Raw genomic sequence first — 24910 nt, 5'->3', positions numbered from 1 at the left:
TTGTTCATATTATTCTCATTAGAAAGCTACACTTGTTATGGATTTTTTCCCACTCAGGAACAGATGAATGAGACAAAAAGCCAGATATTTAAAACATTAATATAATGGCCTGATAGCCTGTAAATAAAGCTTTGTTGATTATCCATTTGCTTGAAGTGTCTCATTTGTTAAGCCACCGTTTTTCAGGTCATCTCTGCAGTTTAATCCAAAGTAGCTGTAACAGGTACTAGCCCTTGAACAAGCCCTTGATAAGCATCACCCACAGATGTAGGAAGCAGATGGCAGGTGTGTTCATTATACTCTGCTGGGAGGATCTTTGCAACTTTTAAAAGGGATTTGGTGCAACCTAGGAAAAGGTCTACATTGTCATGAGTGCTAAAATAAATTAAAATTACTTTGAAACAAGAAAAATACTCTGGGAGTTGCTACTATAAAAGCTGTCAAAGACGCTGCTACAGTTTCCTTCTACCTTATATAGATCTAGTCACCTGTACACTTGTTTAGCAATGGACACATACAATCAGGGAGCTGGAGCCCCTCTCCTATTAAGAAAGGCTGTGAGAGGTGGTTTTTTTGTTCATTTGTTTTGTTGTTGTGTTTTTTTTTTTAACCTGGGGAATAGAAAGCTTTGGGAAGACCTTAATGTGGCATTTCAATACTTAGAGGGAGCATTTAAGAAAGACAGAGAACGAGACTAGTGCTAGGACAAGGGGTAATGGTTTTAAACTAAAAGAGGGTAGATTTAGATACAATATAGGAAAGAAATTTTTTATGATGAGGGTGGTGAGACACGGGAATGAGTTGCTGAGAGAAGTTGTGAATGCCTCATCCCTGGAAGTGTTCAAGGCCAGGTTGGATGGGGCTCTGAGCAACCTGGTCTAGTGAAAGGTGTCCCTGAACCTCTCAGGGAGGGTTGTAACTAGATGATCTTTAAAGGTGCCTTCCAACCCAAATCATTCCATGAATCTATGATCTCATGATGTTGGCCCCTACTACATATATCCTAATGTGATGTTGGCCCCTAATAAATATTTAGTTATTCCATGTACAATGGAACAACTTCAATAGGACAGCTTGAAAGAAAGCACCTGAGAACGTGCTGGTGAGTTACAACAACTTCCAGGAGACCAGATATGTCAGTATAATTCTCAAAGCATGGAAATTGAATCTGGTTGTTCCATGTCCTTGGTGATCTATAGGATAGAAGATAAGGCATTGGCCATTGTCTCCAACTACTGCTGTTTTCTTTTTCTTGAAAACTAGCTGGCAGATAAAAAACTACTGGCAGAATAAGGTTCAAGATTTTAATTCCTATCCAGATCTCCTGATTTTCTGTGCTTCATGATAGATATGTGGCTTAGTCCTTTTTGGCCTCTTTAGGTGCATCTCCTTAGTTCCCTGGTCAGCACTCTAGTTTTATGGTTCATCTACTCTATGCAAACCCTCCTACTCACTGAATGAGTAATCTGCATGGTGATTTTCTCACATACAAGCATGGTTATTAAAGTAGTTGGCATAACAGTGAGGGTTTTTTAATAATGAGTAGAAGAAAGTTACTTTCAGAAATAGAGCTTATGAATCAGGTCCCCATTGTTCTAACCACGTCAGGGAGTTACGGTTAAAGCAGGATACACCTCATTAAATATGTGTTGTACCTAAGTCACAAAGAGGTTACTTACTCCACTACCTTAAGTATCAGGATTTTTGAAAGCAATTGATGATAGACTCTGAAAGTTTGCAAACTTTTTTTAAGAAGGCTATTTCAGGTGAAAGTATAAGGAGGTTTATTGGAGTGAAGGAATTAATGACAGTTTGCTCAACCTTTTCCTCTCATTTCTTAAATAATGCATGATTTGAAATGAGAGCAAGTCAACATCTCGTTATCTGATGGACCCTCCTCTCAAAAGTCCCATCAACATGCAGATTCCCAAAGTGCTAATTCCCAAGGATGCATAGACTTGTCCAAGCCGTTATGGTATCAAGAAGCATTTTATACAACATGCTATTGGAAATCACTTTACACACAATGTCAAGTTTATCCTAAGCATATTTGGTGGTAAGAGTTCCTAATAAATTATAAGGCTAGAGAAGCCTAAGGAAAAGGAAGCATTGTAAGTCCTTTGCTGCAAAGGGACTAGCTTTTTAAAATTATTTTTCTGAAGTTATGACATTTTGCCTTTGGATGATTTTCTTGGCAAATACTATAGACCAGTGTCAGAAGGGGAGGAATAGAGTGACTGTACAATACTTTCTATTATATGCATCACACAGTGGCTTTTGGTTCAGTAGACATAAACAGCTTTGAATTTCAAGGCTAATTCAGATTGGATTTTAGAAACACAAAGTCTTAAAACATTTGCACCAAACTAAGGGATTACACTCTTATCTTATCCTTAGAAAAGCTTTTGAAAAAAATGTGGTATCTCAGATTTTAAATTGGGTCTTCAAAACCCTCTTGTCTGTAGCTGTGTCATCTGCTTGGTTGCCTATTGTCAAAAGGTAAAATGTCGTATAGAGAAAAGGATTTGCATAAATTGCTATCACCTGCTGGCCATCCAGGTTAATGAAAGTGGAGGAAGGAAATAAAGGCAGGAAGCTTTTGAGCCTAATCTTTCTTGACTGTTTCTGTGCAAAACAGATGAGTAAAATACTACTGTAGTTGTCTTCTTAAGTTGCAGATCATTTACAAGCTGGGCCTGGTCTTGCCCATTGCTATCGCTGAAATCTTTATCTCCACCTACTGAAATCAGTCATCAGAGAGTGGAGAAACCTTTGGATTGCACAGATGTTTTTAGCCTTCTGTTCCCCACATGCACCAGAAAAGATGTAGTACAGGAAACTGTGGGAACAAGCTGTACCAAAGGAAAATTACCCCTCAGTGGTTTGAGCAGAGCAAACACAGCAATTGAACAGTCAGGCTAGAAACAACACTCGAACAAAAAGCATATTAGGGAAGTGCTTATACTCTTAAGCTAATTGAACATTTGGTAAAGAGGGGTTGAAATGGGCAATCTACAGGAGCCTTCAGCTGCCTAAGGGTTAATTAAAAAAGTGGCAGAGCCAAACTTTTTACAGAAGTGGTAGGTGACATATGAGGATAGTGACCTGGGAGATTAAGGTAGCCCAAAAGAGGCTGAGGAGTTTCCCCCCTTGGTGGTTTTCAGGACTTATCAGAACCATACCTTGACTGATCTGAGAATGTGTCAGTTTGAGCTGGACTTGGCCTAGACCTCCTTATGTCCCTTCCAATCACCCTTTCTGTGATCCTAAATAATGTTAAGTGAACGTTAACATGGTGGATATAACTATTTACACAAAAGATAATAAAAAGTATAGCAATTGTGAAAGCAGTAATTTTGTTCTGAGGGATAAATAATGGTTCTGAGAAATTACTACAGCATAAGGAATTTTACCAGTCACATCAAATGAATTGGTTTTTATAGTCCCTATTCTTTCCTGTTTAGATGTTTCACAGGAAACTACCATTAATATTCATGGAGATTTTATATTTACATCAGAAGAGCAGATCACAAAATAATAGACAACACTCACCTTCAGATGAGTCTCATTTCAAAAGGAGTCTCCACAGTGCACTCTATTGTCTAACATAGTTTGCCAAATATGACTTTCCAAAGTTTACTCTTTTTTTTCGGGCAGCAAAAGAAAAGGAAATTTGGCTTGCTGTTGAGGATTTTTAAACAACTGGTGAGATTGATCAAAGCATTGCCTAGAAATCTAAGAGAAAAAGTCACTGCACATGTGCCAGGCTATTCTGTTTTATGTGCTATAACAAACATACTACCACATATATTAAAAAATATTGAACTACGAATTATTATAATAGTGAAGCCCTGGATTATGGCCTGTATAGTTGATCTATACATGAAAAAGGTGTTTGAGGTACCTCTGCATTATTGCTCACAGGAAGATCAACTATGCTGTGCTGGTACTGCTGCTTGGTTTATCTCAGGTGCATCCAGCTCACTGCACATGCAATGCAATGCAATACATGTACTTTCAGGGAAATCTCTGATTGATCTGTAGGAGGCTTATACCTGACTATATGAACAAGTATAAAAAGCAGTCCGGTTATACAGGCAGTGCAAGAGATGCCCACAGAAGGTTAATCCATTCTCAGAAGTTGCTAAGTAACAGTACCTGGAGCTCAGGATCACTAATTACTCGACAGCTCATCTCCAAAGACTTTGACTCGTGTTTTATTGGCTGAACACCACTATTTTCTGGGAGTCTATTTGGGCAGTAGGGGTTGAGGGGTGAAGGGAAAGCTCTGAGTTGATTTAAATCAGTGGAGAATCTTATTTGTCTCACAAGTGTGAAGTTTGAATTAACATCTCAGTAAAAACTCCCCAGTCAGGAAAAAATTCATTGACTTCTGGACCAGCATATACTAATATACCAAACGTTATTCACTTCAGCTATAATAGCCCTATCTCTTTAGAATGCTAAAAATAGAAGGCAGGTGAAGTAAGTTTGATTTTGTCAAGCTATCATATGATTGCAGTATTACACAGAGAATGGAGCATACTTATGTTTAGCATATCCTAGGTAAATAATTTCTGTTTTCTGGAGGTAATTTTCTGTCTGCTATGGATTCCCCCCCCGCCCTTTTTAAAGAAATAATCAATTGAGTCCTCTCCTAGCATACAGGTAAATAAATATGTACCAACAATGGGATTAAGGTCAAAAACATAACCAATGTTTTTCTGTAAATACCCAAGATTAAAATAAATACATTTTTATTATTTCTGTTAGAAATGTCTCCAACATTTGAATGCTGCGACATTTGAACAATAATAATCTTTTGGGCTCTCACTGAGATGTGCATTTTTGCCAGCAAACACTGTAACACATGGCTTTCAGATTCAAAATAAAGTTTGAGCAAACCTTTGCATATACTAAGAACAGGACCAAAGCCAAAGGACCTGCATTTGGTTCACAGCTGCCATTACAATATTAATGACTAATGATGTACAAAATAGAATATCAGCTAAAGCTTATTTAGTGTAAACATTATAGCTATTTCAAAAGCATTAAAACCAATGTAAAATATACCAATTCATGTAAAACATAATGAACATGTAATTCCTTGTAGAGAAAACACATATTTTACAGGACTTTGGCAGACGCTGTGTCTGTAACTGAAATAAAAATCAATATAATTTGTTGTATAATTTAGACATAGCTTTATCCTCTTCTACTCAAATTAATATATGGGTTAGCAATTTATATGCCAAGTCTCACCTCTCAGGGATTAGAAACAGCTGAGATATACTGCAACACTGAGGTTTATGATGTGAAAATGCTGACAGACTGAAATAAAATGGCACTGCTGCTACATCAGGTTGGAAACCTGATCCATGAACTATTGCTGGTTGGGTGTAAATGTCTGAATCCACAGCTTCAGTCTAAAGGGCTTAAGTTTGCCCAGGGGATGTTGCCTAGCCTATATCTCTTTGTTTACAATACTCTTCTAAGTAATATTGTACTGTAAGTGAGCTTCAAATCAGCTACTTGTAGAAATACTATGCTGTAGTGGATCACCAGCACAAGGCTTGCATGACAGCTGAGCCTGCTTAACACCTTAAAGAAGGGATTAACAGATGTATTTTCTCAAGCACTGTGTGTGAGCCTCCTTCCTTCTCCTACGCCTCTGTCTCCATGTTTGCAGCACTGTGGTCCCTGTCCTGCTCTGATCCCCCTGTGCCCAGCACACCTGGTTATTGGAACCACCTCTCCAATTCAAAGACATCCCAATGGAAAAGGACATTCTTCCTAAATACAGTTTTTTTCTGTGGCCTTACCCTGAAGCTGAAATGCCTAGATTATGCAGAAGCTCACAGCTAGACCTCAGGCTAATCCCTCCAGATGAGGGTGTTGTGGCTTTCACCCTGCAAATCTTGTTGTCAAAGTCATTTTACAGTGCAGCATGTCCCTCTCACCAAGGAGCCTTCTCCGTGAGTCCTGGCCAACCTGGGCAGTTATAAAGGAAAAACCCAGCTGCAGTCACTGCATTTGATCCCCACAGAGATCATTATGTTTTACTGTTTCCTGAGGCCATGGCTAAATAGGGCTCGTGGTGCCTTGGGAGTATAAAGAGGAATTTTTCTTTCAAGACACATCTCTGCTTTCTACAATACTTCTCCAAAGTACAAAAAAAGTAGCAAAATGAAAACAAACTATCAGGAAGTAGACTCTGAGTGCTGTACTAAGCATGAAATTCCCCGAGGTGTGAGGTAATTACAGCATCTAGCTGTCATGGTAACAGGCAATGGCTGCAATTAATAAATTTGAAAGTGTGCTCACTATATGTAGAAGATGTTAGGTACGACCTCCAAGAGCCTGTCTGTTTAAGGCACTCCAGTCTTCCCACTTATCCCATCTGAAAACTTGCCTGATGCATCTTGGCCAGGCATCAGATTTTCTTCAGGGATTTTAAACCTTTGTGCAAAGCCACTGCCAGCCGTTCATAAACAGAATGATACTAAATTTCTCTGCCCCAAGGAATAATACCAAACACTTATAATTTAGAGAATGGAGTCTTCAGTTTTCCGTAATGTGTGCTCTTGAATACCAGGAACTAATCTAATATTGCACAAACCCCCTTTCAGCGCTCAGCTCTACAGCCATCACATCAGCATGGTTCTCTAGCCAGTGTCATGCTGCCCTGGAACTGCGAAAATCAATGAAGGTTAAAATCACACACATGAAGACATTGTGTTGATCTGCACTGCCATTAATTTAAACTATTTGAGGAGGCTAAAAAGCAACCCAATTATTTTCTATTTGCAATTCTAGTGTAGGGCTAATACACAGAGCAATACCCAGTACATAAGGAAATGTAAACCTGTCAGTTTGCTGCTAAGTGACCCAGCTTATACAGATGTAATTAGAAAGTTATTAAACCAGAGTCCCTTTAGCCATGGCTTCAGCTGAACAGCTCTGCTACTAATACTATCCATTAAATTGCATCCATTTGTAGCTAGAGCACTATCACTTTTTAATAGCATTACCCCTAACAGTCAACCAGCATATGCTGCTTTAAGCATTAATCCTCTCCTGCCATTGACTACTTATAGACACAATATACATTAAAATTAAAAGAACTGTAGTAGCACTATCTTTGCAGGTTGTGATTAGGAGGCACACCCTCTCTTTGAGTTGTGCAGGTGCCAAGGGCCAGACCTGATCTCTCCTGGTCAGAGCATAGGAGGCCAGAGAGTCTACATCGTGTCCCTGGCTGTGGTGGCTCACCCGAGGTGATGTTGTACCTGGGCAAAGGACTGTGCCATGTCACCTGCAGGTGAGCTGGTGACCATCTTGCCAACTTTGTGGTAACAGTGATGCCTTCCTTGCATGACATCGCACCTCCTTTAAGGAGTCTGTGACTAAGAGGGGGCAATGTTTAGCAGAAATCAGCCAGGTAACCCTTACATCAAGGTGCAGCTTGATGTTCTAGGACAATTTTTGCCCCATACCCACCGTTTCCGAGAGCAGCCCATGAGATCACAGAGGGAACCTGATTCAAAGTGCAAGGTAAACATGGGGATTTGTGTCATGTAATCAGACAACAGGTCTCCTCTGTCCAGTCCTTGAGAAAGGTTGAATCCTGCCCCTGGGAAAGATATTCTCATTCCACTGAGCCCTCTGGACATCTCTGAAATTCACACCTCTACACATGTCCATGTGTGTAATGAGTAAGAGTTACTTAGATACACACAAAAAATCTTCAAAATAGGTTCAACTGGAATACAAATGAAGGCCTGTGACAGGAAGAAAAATTCCTTCTTTTTTGAGTTGACTTTTTCTATTTCCATCCACACTGACTGATCTGTATTAGCATGAGAAACAGTATAATTTCAGTTGCGGCATTTTTAAAAATCAGGTATTTTCCAAACTCCCCGCTCTATCTGTGGGAAGATACATTTACTAGAGATTCAATCTAGAATCATCCAAACTTCTGAGGTTGTACTGCATGAAATAGTTCAATTAGGTAATGGTACATCAGTATTTTTAGGAGAACCTTCATTTATTACATGGAAGGGATCATAAAAGTTGAATGAGTTCTGGAAATAACTTGTTCTTTTCTGAGACTATTCAAAACCTCATCTTTATTTTTAGATTCAAAAATCTGTCTTAGTTTTAAGCTGTATAGATACAGTGTACTTAGAACATATATAATTAGAAAGGAGAAGTCTGGATTGCTCTAGATTAGGAATGGTAAAATTTTCCTTAAGCCTGATAGTGGCACTGAGTGTGGTTTATCACTGGAGACAAAATATTTCTTTATAAGAAAGTGACTTGCTTCTCAAATTCTTTCAGGTACAATCATCTGTCAACTGGGTCTGCAGGATCTAACCTCAATTCTATACATACCGACACAAACAGAAATGGGGGAATTCTCTTCCTTTGTCTAGCCTCTGTCTAGTCTTTTATCTGCACCTTCCCTCCTGCATAGGATGTGTCATTGAGCTCTAAGCCCAAAGGTTACATCAAGTACTTTTAACTGTATCCATAGGTCTGATGCACTGACAGTCCTGGACTTCCTGTCCATCTGTGGAATTTCTTTCACTTCCCTAAATACTGTAGAAACTGTGTTTCTGATCATGTAGCTTTCTACATTGATTTCATCTGAAAGCTTGCTCATTTTCAACTAGGCATTTTTAAAATGAAAGTGTTCAGCTCCTATACCCCAAAAGTACACTAAGGCACAAAGAGAGAGCCTGGGTTTCTCAAAGCATTCCTAAGAAAAGACTGCAAGTTCCAGCAGGTAAGGCTCCCTGGCATTCTGCAGTGGAAGATCTTAGAAGTAACAAATAAAAGAACTTATGCAGTGCTAAAATACTAATAACTGCAACAGAACCATAGGTTTTGAAGCACTAAGAAGTATATGTGCACCTCCTCATCAGAAACATAGAAGTGTATAGTGAAAATATTAATGTGGAAAGAATCAGTATAGATGAAACTCAGTGCATGGATGGCTTTACTGGAGTAGGCTGTCTTTAAACACAGGTGAGCAATATTAATTGTTTAGATCTTTGAAATAACAGAAAACTACAGCATAGAGCACAATATGGCATAATTTTAGATAAGCTGTATAAAATTCTTGCACTGCTGGCTTACCAGTATGTGCTTTAGACAAGGTATGTATCAGAAAAGAAAATTTTGTAGGAGAAAAGTCTGTTTTTCAATTTCTGTTTGTTGAATAGTGATTGTATCAGCATCACTGAAGATGCTAAGTTTCCTGCTGAATTAGATGTTTTATGGTTCCACGTCACAGCATTGACTATATATATCTAAATGTTTTATAAGTAAAGGACACGAAGAGTCCTATCCAAAGAGAACTCCTGAGCCTGCATATTACCCCATCATAATCCATATAACCAGGTCTGACCTAGTGTGGCATCTTGCTGATATATTGCTGTAACAACTACATATACACATTGTAATACAGTTCAGGCTATTACCAATAAAAGTCAGTTATTTGGCCTCTGACATTTATACAAGCCATAAATATCCAGAAATAAGAAAGCTAGATCCTGCTTTCCTATTTCTTGTCTTCCTAACGATGCAGTTTTTTTCAAACTGGTTAACAGCCCTGTGTCCAAGACCTGTTCAGCTCTATGCAGTCACTGTGGACATTTCCATTTGTCTAAATAAATGCAGAATTTTCACTGAAGCTCTTTAACAACTATTTTTCCCTCTGTGCTTTTGACACCTCAGTTATAGTCTCTCTGGGTTGTAACATGAAAATCCTTAGATGCTCTGACTTAAATAGTCCAGTTTTGATGCTTTTACTGCGACGTGCCTCCCTCCCAGGAATCATTTATAGTTTAAAGCCAAAGCTGGTAGAGCTGGCCAAAATTCTTTTTTTTGATATACTGAGCTAAAACGTTGCAAAATAAAAAAAAAATATAAATAAAAATACATTTTCTTAAATTTTACAAAGCAGAAACACTAGACCCTTTTTTTAAAAAACCCAAATATCCTCTCTACTGGGCACATTTTGACACGTTCTGTTTTCCGTCAGCTTCAGTCACTGCAACTGTCTTCTACCAGGAAACCATGAAAATTTAGCTTTTTTGTTTTAAATATGTCCATTCAGCCTTGGCACAGCAGCTCCTAGATGCACTTGGATGGTTAAATACATTTACCAAAACATTTTAAGTCACTTGGTTCAGATAAAATCTGTGTAAACAGAGACAAGCCTTGTGCCTTACTCAAACTGAACTCAGCAGTCTGATCTCAGCACCAAAACTCACTTAAATGTGCCTGACCATCCTGATTTAAAGAGCTGGTGGGACCATGTAACTCATCTAACTTGAGACATGGGGTAATGAGCACCTGGAGAATTATAACTATTTTAACACTTAAACACAAGCCTCACTGCCTCACCTGATTGCCACCATGACAAACCCCATTGACCAGGCCTGGCAAAGCCACAGCCCTGAAGACAAAAACTGTGCTCCAGATCAATGGGGACTTTACTTAAGCATCATCATGGCTAGGCTTTGCGAACGAAGATTTGGGACTTAAGCATAAAGGCTCTGTGTAGGAATGGTGAGCAACAACCTATAGCCCAGCTGGGGCTGGCCCATCTTTCCAAGTGGCCAGCTGCTCTCTACCAAGTTAGGTAGAGTGGATGTCACCCAAGCACAATTCTAAGCTTGCAGACAAACACAAACCACGTATCTCTGTGAAGATCGCTGTAGGAATTTGTGTCCTGCTTTGAAACCTAATAAAGCCTTGGCTGCCAGCTTCAGACCCTATTACGTTTTTCTTGCACTACCAGCATTTGTTCCCAGGCCCCCTCCTATGCTGCTGATATCTCAACTCCCTACCTCAGACCAGACTCCTGCCTTGCCCCGTGGTTTGACTCTTTCATGACTTCTCCCATTCTTGGTCTTGTTTGTCAGGATTTATTTTGACTTCTTTCGCTCCGATTCAACAGAATTTAACCAACAGGCAGGACCACCCGTGTCCCAGTTGAGACAAACTGAATCAGACTACCACTTGATTTCCACCAAGTTTGAGAATCTGACTACTATAAACATATAATAAGAGCAACTTTTGAGTTTCTTTTCCCAGTTGAGACTGGAAGGCTCTACACTCTGCTCGGTGGCAATTTTTTTTTTTTTAAATTGAATATAATATGACGAATTTTGGGAATGGCGCATCTGCTCTCCTCCACAGTTTCACGGGGAACGGTGGAGGCAAGTCAAAGGAAGACAAATGTATCAAAGGCTATTAAACACAAATATACCATCTGTGGTCCACGAACTCCCTGGACTGCAAAGCACTGAAAGATGGGAAAATTCATCAGCAGAGTGTCACTGGCCCTACTCTGTCCTGCTGTTGCCTGCAGTTGGACACAGACTTCCGTGGTCCAAGAAAGATGTTTTTATGTTCTCAGGTATCCAGAGGGGAAATCATCATCAACATTTCTAATCAACTGCATTTTTTTGCTGGGGTTGGGGTTAGAGGGGGAGAGGGGGAAGAAATCAGGAAAACTGAAGGTGGGAGTCTTACCATTTGCTTAGTAGAGTCACTGCTTCAAGTGCCCCTGCAATTGCCTGAATGCCAAAGAACTGACTGATAGCACCAATGGACATCTTCCAAAGCAGCAATATCTCTATATGTGTCAGAGAGAAGGTGATGGCTGTGGGAAGACAGAGTAAGCCCAAGCACTCTGTGAAAGGGAGGGCAAGGACCTGCAGAACCTACTGGATTAAATGAAGGGGAGAAAAGGGGACAAAAGAGAACACCCCACACCCCACTCCCAACAGATTACATGTCTTTGGTATGGATTAGAGGCACCATGGAGAAAACAGTGTCCCAGGCACAGAGGGAAAACTGAAGTTTTAAAGCCTCTATAGGCAGAGAAGACCTGAAAGAACAGTCCCTGAGCTGAACTGTGAGCTTGGATGGCAGATGCACCAACAGAGATGAGCCTTCTGACAGAGGATATATCTTCAGTAAATATCCCTAATGTCAGGAGATGTCTCTTCTTCAAGACCCCCTAACAGGAGGGGCAGAATTAAACATTTTGTGGAAACTTGTTAAAAGGCTAAAGGAGATTTGCTCCATTTCTGAACAACCTTCAAAATACAGGGCTGGGCTGTGCATTGACGAAGTGGTGGAGCCTGTTTCAGCTTGTCACAAAGAAGCACAAGATCAGTCAGCATTTGAGATGGGGTGGCACAAACCCTGAGCTCTAATACTGTTTTTTCTGAAAGTAGATGTGTTTCTTTTATGCCCAGAACATGCTCACTCCCCAGTTCAGACCCCAAATACGGAGGAAGGGAGGGTACCACCAGCCCCAGACACGTGGGCAGGGGGTGCCCGGTGGCAGGTGCAGACACACCACAGCATGGGCGGCTGACACGTACCCGAGCCCAGAGCTGCCTGGGGATAACCTCAGCATCTGGCAAGTCTATCTGCTGCAATGTTCTACACCATTTGTCCAAGATTTTCTCTTCTCTCTCTCCGTGCAGTGACCTAGTGGACCCCTAGGAAGAGTCCAGCTCCAATGCAATTAGCACAAACATCAGAAAACGTCTCCCTGTCACACAACTCCATACAGCCAGGGCACAGCTTGAATGTGTTTATTCTGTGCAAAGCTTATGAAGAATTTGCATTAGAAAACAGAGACAAATGGAAATTTTGGCTTTCACTGCTGTTTTTAAAGCAAATGCCACCCAAAGAGCTATTTACCTATTATCCAAATACTGTTGTTGATAGCACTAGCTTTGCAATGTGAATTTTAAAAATTTATTTTAAAGCAATATTAGGAAATGCATTTTACACCATGTAATTATATTAATAAAGAAATTTGTTTGATGTTAAATATTTATTCTTCTCTCCCTGTAATCATACTTTTGATGCAGCATACATTTACAATTAAAAAATGTATTTTCAAATGTCTTCAACCTGGTTTTATGATTATTTGTTAATCACAATCCATTAAAACCTTAAGGTTTTCAGTGGAGGGTTTGGGTTTTGGTGGTTTTGTGTCTTGGTTTTTTTTGCTGTCTTTTTTTTTTTTTTTTTAATGCTCTGTTTTGCTTTGGTTGGCACAGTGTAAAAAGTAATTTGGGTTTAGCATGTAGAATTTAACTAAGCTTTATTTATTTTATTGTCAAAAGTAATAATAGAGGGTGTTTTAAGTACTTTGAAGATGTGCATTTAGTGGTCTTTGAAGCATAATCCCATTAAGATTAATAATGAATTACATCTGAGAAAGACTATGTCCCTTAATGCTAATGTCTTTTGCAAGGTGGATAAATCACTCAATTTAACAGCAAAGACAAATGTGCGGAGGAGCTGTAGTTGCACTGACTTATTTGATGTTGGGAGGTTCTACTTTTGGTTTTTGTTTGTTTGTTTTGGGTTTTTTTTCTGTCTAGAAGACTCAGAGACTTGTGGTCATTGAAAACAATGGGGGGCATCAGGCACAGCGTAAGGAGCTGGTCGAGGGGGGGGATTGTCCTGCTCTGGTCTGTACCTGGTGTGGCTTCACCTCGTGTCCTGTGTTCAGTTTTGGGCAGTGCAATCTAAGATAGATTTAAAGGTGTTAGAAACCACCCAAAGGAGAGCTACAAAGATGATGAAAGGTCTAAAGGGGAAGCCATGTAAGGAGTGGCTGAAGGCACTTGGTCTGTTCAGCCTGGAGAAGAGGAGATGGAGGGGAGCCCTCCTTGCAGTTACAACTTCCTTGTGAGGGGAACAGGAGAGGGCAGACACTGATCTGTTCTCTGTGGTGACCAGTGACAGGAACCAAGGGAATGGCCTGAAGTTGTGTCAGGGGAGGTTTGAGTTGGATGTTAGAAAAAGGTTCTTCACCCAGGTAGTTGGGCACTGGAACAGGCTCCTGAGGGAAGTGGTCACAGTGCCAAGCCTGCCAGAGCTTTTGGACAATGCTCTGGCACATGGTGTAACTCTTGGTGTTGTTCTGTGCGGGGCCAGGAGTTGGACTTGATGATCCTTGTGGGTCCTTTCCAATTCAGGATGTTTTATGATCCTATGATTTGTGTAAAGCCATACCCAGGGATGACCAGCTCCCTTGAAAAATCACCCTCCACTTCCCAATACTGCAAACCTCACTGGAATAGTTCCACCATAGGCAAAGGTTTCCCAGTAAGTCTTGGTCATGCTGTGCACAGAAAACCTGATGCAGCCAAGATGGGCTGAAGAGCTTAATGATGAAGAGAACGTAGCTGCCCTAGTTCTAATTTGGCTCAAAAAACTGTGCTCATAAGCATCCCCTGTGGTCTTTCACAGATACCAACTTCAACCTTCACTCAGTGGTGCTGCAGTGTCCCAGAGGAGAGAGATTCTGCTTCTTTGCCAGGAATGGCAACATTTTTTGTGATACCCATAGCTATCAAGTAAAAGGTAGATAGATGTGAAGCATGGTCGGGCTCTTTTAAGAGCAAGAGGAATGTACCCAAGGGCTGAAACAGAGTCTGCAAAGGAAAGTCCTAAGTTATGGCTCACACTAGCCTGACCACGCCAAGGGAGAATCCATCTCCCTTTGGCATCCTTTCAGGTCCTTGTAGGAGGGACCTGGTGGCACAGATCTCCGTTCCCACTCAGGTGAGATAAACATCACTGGCAGGACACCAGGCAGAATCTCCTCCTGTGCCCTGCTATTACATGTGTGTCAGCCAGCTAAGTCTTCATCCTGCTTAATTTATAAGAGCTAAAGAGATCACATTACACACTGGTACAACCACGGAATCGGTGCTGCTTTGCCCAGCAAATAATGGTGTATGTCGCTTCTGATTACAATTGGTTCAAGGGGACAACAAACCTCACAGTATGTGCAGCCTTCAAAGCACCTATTAAAAATACATTTTTATGTTGGAATTGCTTACTAAGAAAGATGCATTGATTTCTTTCCCTCACATCTGAGAAGCAATTGCACAGACGTATTCAGAAGAATGCACATAATATACTTGAAAAACTAAGCGTGAAAAATCATTTTAGATTTCACTAAGTGTGAATTTGGGGAGAAAAATTATCCCTCTACCTTCTCACTACTAATGCAGTAGGGTTTATTTTTGAATGAAGGCAATATGAGCTTAAATTAAATGTCAAATATAATTTAACATTAAAGCATGAAGTGGCTGAGCATGTGCGTGTCAAAGCTAGCAGCTCTTCTGAGTGGTTAATTGCTATCTACAAAATAATAACCTATAAAAAGATCTCTCATTTTCAGTAGTGAGGCTTAAATTTACTGTACTGGAATAATTCTAACAAAATAGAGCTTAGAAGCCTTTTTAGTAACCCATGCCACATGAAGACACACAATGCCAAATAAAAACATCTGCAATCTGGTTGCCTACTTCTGTGGGAGATGTCTAGACTCCTTTTATAATCAGCAATGAGAAATAAACACTTCTAGGCTGTAGTTCATCTTGTCCTAAACTAGATATCTAAAACAGGCCAGAAGAATCACATCTGAAAAATGTCCGTTTCTCTCCACTGACTGTAAAGGGAGCCAGCAGTGATTAATTCAGGTAGAAAGCTACAAGGCAATGTGTAGTTTTGATCATTTTCTGCCAACAAGATCAACTGACCAATGCTGCAATTATATTTTTATTAATTTTTTTTTCACTGACACCTGATAGGTAACTATTATTAGTGGTAGAAAGCAGCTATTTTCTACAACATGCTGCCCATTTTAGAAAGTAGTGAAATCCTTGCCAAAAGAACCTCCAAGTCTGGGACTTTAACTCTGAGGCTGAACTCCAGAAAGACATTACAACAGTCAAAACAGCTAAAACTGAGCAACACAGTCCCAAGGGACCTAACCTTCCATGCACTGGCTTAATTCTAGCCACACAAATTGTCCCATAGGGCAGATATAGAAAAGTTTTAAAATAAGTTGTTGGCTACCAGTGGGCAGCGGTCTGTCTGATGTAGTACAATGAGCTGGCTGGAAACCACCTCTAAACCAGCTGAGTTCTACTTGAAGGAAGGGGCAGTTGTGACAGGGGAAAAAAACCCAGAGCACAATATACGCTTTTTATATTGGTATACTCCCTTCTCAAGGTTATGACTTAATTTTCTCCTTTTTTTTGATGGTGTTCCTAAATATGTAACAGTACAAATAATACAGAAAAATCTGACTCAAATGCATTAGGAACATCTAGGCAAAATCCTGATATGTGTGAAGTTAATGGCAAAGATACCACTGACTTATATTGATTCACAACTTCAATCCTTCAGCATTTAGAACAACTTAATATCTAAGATGGTTTCCAGAATATGAAATAAGAGTACGTTGTTGTAATGTATCTCTACAACTGTTTCTGAGAGAAGAAGGAGAAAGAAATTTGTGATAAAACAAGAAATCAGTTTTGTAAAGGCATTATTATTGGGTTCAATGGATATAAAACCAATAAACTATAATTTTCATCGTGATTTCTTGTTTGTTTTCAAAATGACACACACACTGATACAGAAGTTTTGGTATAAAAGTTGACAAGGGTCATGCAAGTTACAAGATGGAGAGTGCTGGAAAGTTAAACTAACAGAGTAATCTAAATATACCTTATATAATCATAAAAGATTTGAGTTAGATTTCTAAGCACTAGATATAATACGGAGTGAGTGATGTGGATGAAAGAAATGTAGGGCAGTCACAGCAGAAGAAGTAAACAATTCCTGTCCAAACCTTTCTACCAAAACAGATGCCTCTAAATCCTACAGAGCTGACTTTTTACTTTATGATTAAAAACTCTGAAACCTAAGCAAGCCTTAGGTTTCATTGAAAATTGCTGTTTTGTTTTCTCTCCAGTGTCCAAATGCAGCACAGACAGTGGGCAAGCAGCCCAACATGGGGCAAGGCCAGAGGCAGCTCGTGGCTCTGGTGCCACAGCCACACTCTGCACAGCCATTGCCAAATGTGCAAATCTACAGGAGACTTTTACACAGTGGCACGAGCCTCGGGCATGGTGCTGACATCCTCAACTGTTGCCAGCTTGGCCATTGCTTGCTCTCCCTGTGGACGGTCGGGTGCCAGCCATGAGCTGTTTTGAGCAGCTCCCAGCTCCTCCTGCCTGCTTGTCTGAACTGAGGGGCTGCCACATTGGCAACTACATCTCAGCACTGCTAGAGATGCCCTGAACTACCTCAACTGCAGCAGTGGGAGCTCAAGTCTTCCTCTGCCAGAGCAACAGTGGCTGTTTGTAGCTGGGGAGGCTACAGCAGCCATGGGGGTGGTTCCTCAGCCCTGTGGTCTCTGACTGAGAAAGACAGTAAGGACTTATTTATTATTTCAAGCCCCAGCACAGTGTGCACAGGGAATACCTCCTCTGCTGCCATCCTTCCCCTTGACATACCATGAACAAGCACAGAGGGGCCCAGCGTTATTTCATGGTCTCAGAGAAGGTCTAAGTTGGTCTATTCATGATTCCCAGTTTGGTGACTGTAGAAGTTTGCTGATGTGGGTTCTCCTCCACATTTTTAACTTGTGTGAAACCTCAGTGCCTTTCCTGCACTGTGACTTTTGCCAGCCCTCCTGGTAATAGGCATAGGTCCACACCACAGAAGCTAGAAGCAGAAGGTCATGATGATCACATCTTCCTCATTTCAGAGGTATCCCACATGTTGACACCTCTTGCCAGCCTGAGGCAGAAAAGGCCAAAGAAAGACTGGTGCTTTGCTGTACTGGGTGGAAAAAACACCTACTCAGATTGCTGAAAAAGTGAAACATCCAGGGGATGCTGTAGCACCATGTGGAGTGACTTGCATTGAACTTGTATTTCAAGAGAGGCAAGAACATCCCTGTGCAGTGACTCCAGTGAGAACAGAGAATGAGTCAGAAGAAGGAAACAGCGGCAGTAAAACTGGCACAGCAAATGTTACTTAATCTGGCATAAAGTCTGCTGACATCAGATCAGCCAGGAATATTATCTATTTAATTGTTAGTGATTCTGAATTGGTGCAGTGTGATGTAATCACTGTTTTGTGTCATCTGGTTGCTCCTTTTTCAGCAAAGCTTCTGTTCTTAGGCTACTGCAGAAACCTAGAGATCTCTACACCTGCTACTTGAAGTTTGGTAAACTGCTTCCATCAGTGCTATGATGCTTCATTAACATAATCCATTCACCAGCATCTCTGTCTTCTATATATTTGAGGCCATAATGAATGTTTTACAATAAGAAATAATTACTATGCCTACCAAGAGAGGATTTGAACATCTTATAATACTGGTCGTCATATTAAAAATCTACCTGCAGTATTTGTTGCATGGTCGGTCCCCTATTTTTCTGCAAGTTAAACTCCATCACAAATAATTAAGAACTTCGACACCTCAAAATTTGCTGATTCAACAGAAAAGATGGACAAAAATCTTCCGACAGATGAACTCCAGCAAATTTTGCTGAGGTGGTTTAGATGTTACTGCTCTCAGTTATTTTTCCCATCCTTCTGCCAAAGTTACTGCCCCTGGACAGACGGGCAAACTAAAACCTGGGCCCATATCTCGCACAGTCCCGCCAAAGTGCTGAGATATAAGTCTGCAAAGGGACACCCTTGAAGTACAGATGTCCAGACTTTTTTTGTTGACTCTGATTCAGGGCAGAGTTGAAATAAATATCTCCATCAAAAACCTTAAAAACAGAATAAAGGAAAACAAAAATGTATCAAAACTACCTCAGTTTTCTCTCCCACTTGTTCTCTCAGTGAATTCAAGTCACAGCCTTGTATGTCTACAACTGTCCTGTCTCTGCTAGCTGCTAATTTTAGCCAGGGTCTTCCATTATAGGGCAAGATGAAAAGGAAGTTATGAAAGGATGTGAGCCATAGCTTTCCTAAACCTTTTATATTTTCTAAGTTCTTCAGTCAGCTCCCAAATACCTTTTCTCGTTCTCTCAGGGTTCCAGCATACAGAATGGAAACACAGAGTGCCAAACAGATGCAGCTATTTGTAAGAAAAAGCCAAAACCTTCCGTCCTCTCTCAATGATCTCTGACTTTCCGAATCTTGCCTGAACATTCATCAAATATTCTCTTTGTCTGTTGTCACCCCTCTTAAATACATAAAGAACCCATTCATGAATGTATAAACTTTTGTCAGTCTCTAAAGTAAATGGAATTTTCTTTTAAAAGGCTTTAAATCAAACTCACTCAGTGCATGGTGCTCTGTTCTGTTATCCTCCTTTCTTCAGAGACTGTGTCTGCTTTTGATCCTTTATTCCTGACTTCTCCACAGCACTGATTTCTCTGTCAATTTGGGAGCTGTGTCTTGTGTTAATGTTTAGACAGAGTATTTTGATGTTTTTCCTGACTCACTTTTAAAAAAATTCTCTCTTAAAATTTGCACTGATGAAGGTTAAAGATGTTCAAGGTTAATGTAATTGAGGCTTTTGTTCTCCCCACTCTGCACCCCATTATATGAAGAAATAGTCAGGTAACTGTCAATGAATCAGAAATTCCTTTTGAGTTGCATCAGCTCTGCACCTGCACAGGTAACAAACTTTGGTTCATCTTACTACTGTATAGAGGATTAAACTCACCAAAGACCAAAGATCATAGTCCAGGAAAAAGTTCCTCTTCAGGAAGCAGTACTCAGTTTCTATATTTCCTACTTGAACCTATTGCATACTGAGGAAAATATGGTCTTGCTATTTCTGTCATGCTGTGCAAGGAGACACCACTTCAGTTTCAGGAGTCATGCCATCTTTTCCCAAACAACATTAAATATTCTTTAGACACTGCTTCATGTAATACCTGTCCCTAATGGTTAAATCATCCTTATTCTTCTAGTGAGAAGACTAGCAACAAAGCAACAGAGACTGAGTCAACTCTAAGACAGAGTGCAGCTGAAAGAGCAAAGAACTCTTTCTCTAGTGTAGATGTGTATGTACACATATAAATGCATATGTATTTTTCTTATTAACTTTTGCATTACACTCACTTCAGAGATAGAGAAATCTCTGTTAAGAAGCAATGGAGAACCCTGAGATAAAGTAATTGGAAACGTGTCCTTCTGCGGCTCCTATTCACTGCTGGTGTTCAGCAATAAAAAGAGAATTGCAACCATGAATCACAAACGCTACCGTGCTGTCTTAATACTGCCTTTCAACAAATGAAAAGACAAATACCACTTAGTCAAGGAGAAACCCTCATATATCTGATACACCTCCAAATGCTCTGTGATTAATCTTTTTTCTTAAAAACAAACAAACCAAAACAAACAGTGGTTGAACAAAAAAATCTTACATCTGACAATCTAGATTTCTAAAGCTGTGATGGAATGAGGCCATTGGTGAGCAACAGTAGAACTTTACATAGAAAAACCCCCAAACACTTTACTAAGCTATCAAAAGAGCTATTCTGTTAAGTAGTTTTGGAGTAAATAAAACAACACTTACTCCTTTAAGTGATTTGTTTGCATTAAATGATTCATTTGCATTTATTTGTCTAATCCCAGAGAGGTTATTGTGCTGTAGCATACTCACACATTCAATCAGGCTATTCTTTAAAGCCAAGTGCTGTGGCTTCTAAAGTGGGTGTGTGGATGCTGGATAGGAGCAGAGTTGGAATCCACTACATAAATTGAAAGAGTTTCCTACTCTGTATTGTCCATATCAGGCTTGCTTGTTGAAACAACATCAACCTTTCAGCAGTGGGAAGCGGGTGGCCTCGGGAGCAGGAGGGATTCCTGACGCGCCGCGCGGCCCTGTGGGAATCACTGTGAGATGTGTTTGCAAAAGCTCTGGTGGCTGCCACTGTTCTCACTGTGAGCACTTTTTGAACAGCTTCCATAAGCCTCTTCAGGATTATGGTCTCAAACTGCTTAACTGGAAGGCAGTCAGAGTTTCAAGTGCAGATCCCTTCCCAAAGTCATGCACACCCCTCGTGCCTTCAAGGTGGGACTTGAAGGTCTTTGGTTAGGCTGGGCATCACTGCCATTTTTGCCTACATGCTCTTGCTGCTTTTCTTCCCCCATCACTGGCCCTCATCTGGATCAAGGAGCTGAACTGGTAAGAGACTGTAAAGAATATAAAGTCAGAAGATTTTTGTCCATTTAGCACCCAGAACTGTTTCAACGCAATGGATCATGGGCTTAATGCAAGAAAGAAAATGGACACAGATAGCTGGGGTAGGTTCGAAGAAAGTTTTTACAGTGGTTTAATCATATTGTTAAACTACACCCTCAGTTTCTATCTATCTATCTATCTATCTATCTATCTATCTATCTATCTATCTATCTATCTATCTATCTAATCTATCTAATCTATCTATCTATCTATCTATCTATTTTTCTATCTATTTATAAATCCTTCTCCCTGTGCCAGGATTTAGGAGCTCTGGTTGAAAAGGACACTTACATGAGTTCTAATGCAATCTGAATAAATGGTGGCATTTAGGCAGGGGCAATGGGGGGGGGTTGAGACAGCCATTACATAATGTAATTGGAGATTTATCCACCAAAGCTTTACACTTGGAGTGGGACAAACTGGATGTCCCAGAAACCAGCAGTTAAACAAACACTGAATTTGTAAACCCATTCAGAATTTGTAAAAAACTATTGTTGTTTTATTACTGTTATTTATCTTGATCGCGTTTGTTCTGCTTAGAAGAAATAAAACACAGGCGCTCTTTGCCTTAATTGCTGGGCCTATTCTTTAGTAAACAATAAAAAGTGATTAGAGATGTTTTTTTGGCTTGCACAGTCCAAAACCACCTAGTGAGAGTTCAAAGAACAAAGAAAATGCTTATTGGAAGAAATTACTCAGCTAACTAAACTTGTATATCTTTGAGTCAGACATTTTTTCGGCATCTTTACCCCATTTATCAATGCACAATTACTGTCACTATTGTGTTGTGTCATTAGTCGTAAGGTTACAAGTGCCAGTCGGAATAAAAAAATTGCAGTAATGTTGGCATAATTTTTCATTATCATCTTCATTAACCACAGCTAGTGGGAGTAAGAGTTTATCCTTGCTGTTGTCATCGTCATGACAACGCTTCCAAAGCTTGTCTGCCGAGAGTTCACCAGATACAAAAAACTGAATGTCCTCATTATTCCGCTTCTCACACTCTCACCCATGCCAAGGGTGATCCGAGATGCACAGGGCCCTTGATTTATCCCCTGTGATTTCTCTTGACAGCCTGGTATGGTGTCTCAGCTTAAGGCAATCGGTCTGATTTCACAGTTTAATTACTGCTAATCTGAAGGAGCGTGGCCAATGCTAATGAGCCAGCAGCAATCAAAGCAATAATGGCTAAACTCACCCGGTTTCATTCTTCTTTTTTTATTAAAACACTCCTGTCCTGAAATAAGCAAGTAATTTCTCCTTCTCTGCACAACTGCATTGAAAGAGCAGATGAGCTTCATGTACAATTTCATGTTCTTTCAGAAGCCAACCAGAAGATTCCTTTATATTTTGCACTTAAACCTCTGTTTAATGTTAGTTTTCAAACAGCCTTGATTCATGAAAAGAACCAATAATTAGAAAAAACTCATTAGCAGATTACTAGCTCTACCTCAGAACATTGACACTGGCACACTGGGGCCAAAGTCTGGATGGAGGCCTTCTTGATATTTGCAGGTGGGTATCACCAAATTACGCAGCAAACGAAAATGTCTATACTGGTACTCTGAAAGAAAACCTAGAATATTCAGAAAGGGCTTTATTGTAACAGGAATTGATTTCAAAACTGGATAATGATCTTCCCTGTAAAACGACTGGTGCCTTCAGTGAACATCACCCAATATCAGCGACTTCAACGTTCTCCCTTTTCTTAAGGTTCTCTGCAGTTGTTGAAATAGATGAAAAAAAACACAGAAAAAATCTTCAGAACTGATTTCTGTCAATTATACCAGTCAAATACCTGGAGTAACTTCAGGAAAACAGAAACAATTAGGCCCTGTATCTGCTTTTCCATATATCCATCAGCTGCATTACAAGTTCCTTCAGATAAATTTTCTTTGGTCTTTTTCTTCCTCAGAGAAGAACCCTTCCTTAAAATATTTACCAAACTTTACTGTGATGAATTGATTAACATATAAAACCTTTCACACTTTAATGATTTCCCAAAAAGAAAGCAACTTACCAGAAGCAAGAGTGTAACATCAGTGTAAATCCTGGCTACTTCAACCACCTTCATACAGCTATTCCATGTTTACTCTAGTGAGCCATAAGTAGACTCTGGCTCATTTTGAATTAAGCAGAAAAACTGTGTTTCAGTGCTACTGTGTGTGATTTACGATATATAAATAGAATGTTAGGCAATATTTTGCTTGTTAAATGACACAGGAGGAAGAAAGATAGAGAAATCATCTATAAATAAGGGATTTTAGAGCAAATTTTGAAGAATGTGAACTGCTTGTGTTGTGCATATGCTTGTCTCAAGCTTATCTGCCATTATTTCAAATTTGGTGTTGCTCAGTTAACTTGAAGGAAAATAGTTTTTCACAGTTTTGTGGAATGTAGGAATTACCTGACCAATGTGGAAAATCACATCTTCTTTGCAGAAAAAGGTGTTTAATAAAACAATAAATATTATGATGTGCAATTTATTTAATACAGCACCATCATTTAAATGTGTAGTATAGCAAGACAGTGACCCTTTATAGGATTAAGTCTATTATAAATCATTTTATCTCATCCATTAATTAAAGAACTGTTCCGTCAATGATTGTTCCACATTCACAATGTTGTATTTAAAAATAGAAAAGTTCAGACTGCAAGGCTATAGAGATCTATTATTTTGCAGTGGTTTTAAAACTATTTAACCTTTTTTTTTTTTTACTCTGTCTCAGTACAAGGAAAATAATGCTCCGGGTAATCACAAAATATGGCTATTTCTATAAGATACATGAGAGAAAGAGAGTGTCACAAGAGGGGAACATCATTCTAATAATATTTTGTACTCCATCATAGCACTGTCAGAAGATGCCAATGGAGACTCTAAGTCATTTTAAAGAACCACTTCATTTACAGGGAAGGAGTTCACTCCTAATTAAGTTGGAAAGCCTCCAGGGCTTTCTCCAGCCTTTGCAATTCTGATTTCCTTGGAGAACTCCTGGTACATCTAAGAGATCCAGAGATTTCAGTGTGATTAAGACCCTATTGACACAGACATTAAAACAGCACTAGTCAAACTATACCATAAACCTTACACAAAAAATCTCCTTGTCCACAACAGCTCAGGTAAACTGAACTAGAAGTCTGTTGGAATGACAGTAACACAGCATATCTATGAGGCACAAATGATAAAAAGGAAAAAAAAAACATATCTAGGTTAAAATCACTTATCTCCATTAGTACACCTCATCAATATTCATCTGCCTTAGCTGGCTGAGGAACTCAGAAATCTTAGTGTAAAGTTAAAAAAAGATAAAATTAAAGCTAGAAGTTGCAAAATTCAAATCGTGTATGAGAAAGTTACAATTCTCTTATCTTCTCACTTAGAATGGATCTATCTGGCAAGAATCTAACCTGGTGCCACCAAACTGATGTAGCATAGCTACATGAAAGATTTGAAGCCCTGTAAATAAAACTGACATTTCCATATTAGGTCTAAATTCTCTGGTTTGGTTCACTGAGAAACTCCCCAAACTCTACCAGTACAGCAGGCAGAAGAGAAGAGAGGAAGGTGGCACATTACTGCTACTACTACTACTGCTACTACTACTACTACTACTACTACTACTACTACTACTACTTATTAGTATTAGTACTATTACTATTATTAATACTATTATTATTACTATTAATTAATACACACACACATACAACTATAAGATGAGAATCAAATTACTGAATTTCCACTTACACCCCTATTATTATCTCATTCTGAACCAAACTGATTATGTCTAACATAGCAGTGGATTGTTCATATATAGGCACCCCAGCAGAGAAGGCAAGGAA

At 39.7% G+C, this 24910-nt stretch overlaps 1 protein-coding gene across 1 annotated transcript in view; it reads right to left on the bottom strand.

Moving 5' to 3' along the window:
- The window catches only part of PTPRN2 (protein tyrosine phosphatase, receptor type N2), a 645766-nt gene that overhangs the window by 133286 nt on the left and 487570 nt on the right, over positions 1-24910 (bottom strand). The gene's annotated exons all lie outside the window — the stretch shown is intronic.

Source organism: Neopelma chrysocephalum, unplaced genomic scaffold (assembly GCF_003984885.1).
Source record: "Neopelma chrysocephalum unplaced genomic scaffold, ASM398488v2 Primary Assembly neopelma1_72, whole genome shotgun sequence".
Classification (NCBI taxonomy): Eukaryota; Metazoa; Chordata; class Aves; order Passeriformes; family Pipridae; genus Neopelma; species Neopelma chrysocephalum.
The sequence above is the reverse complement of the archived record's forward strand: the minus strand, read 5'-3'. Positions and strand labels throughout refer to the sequence as shown.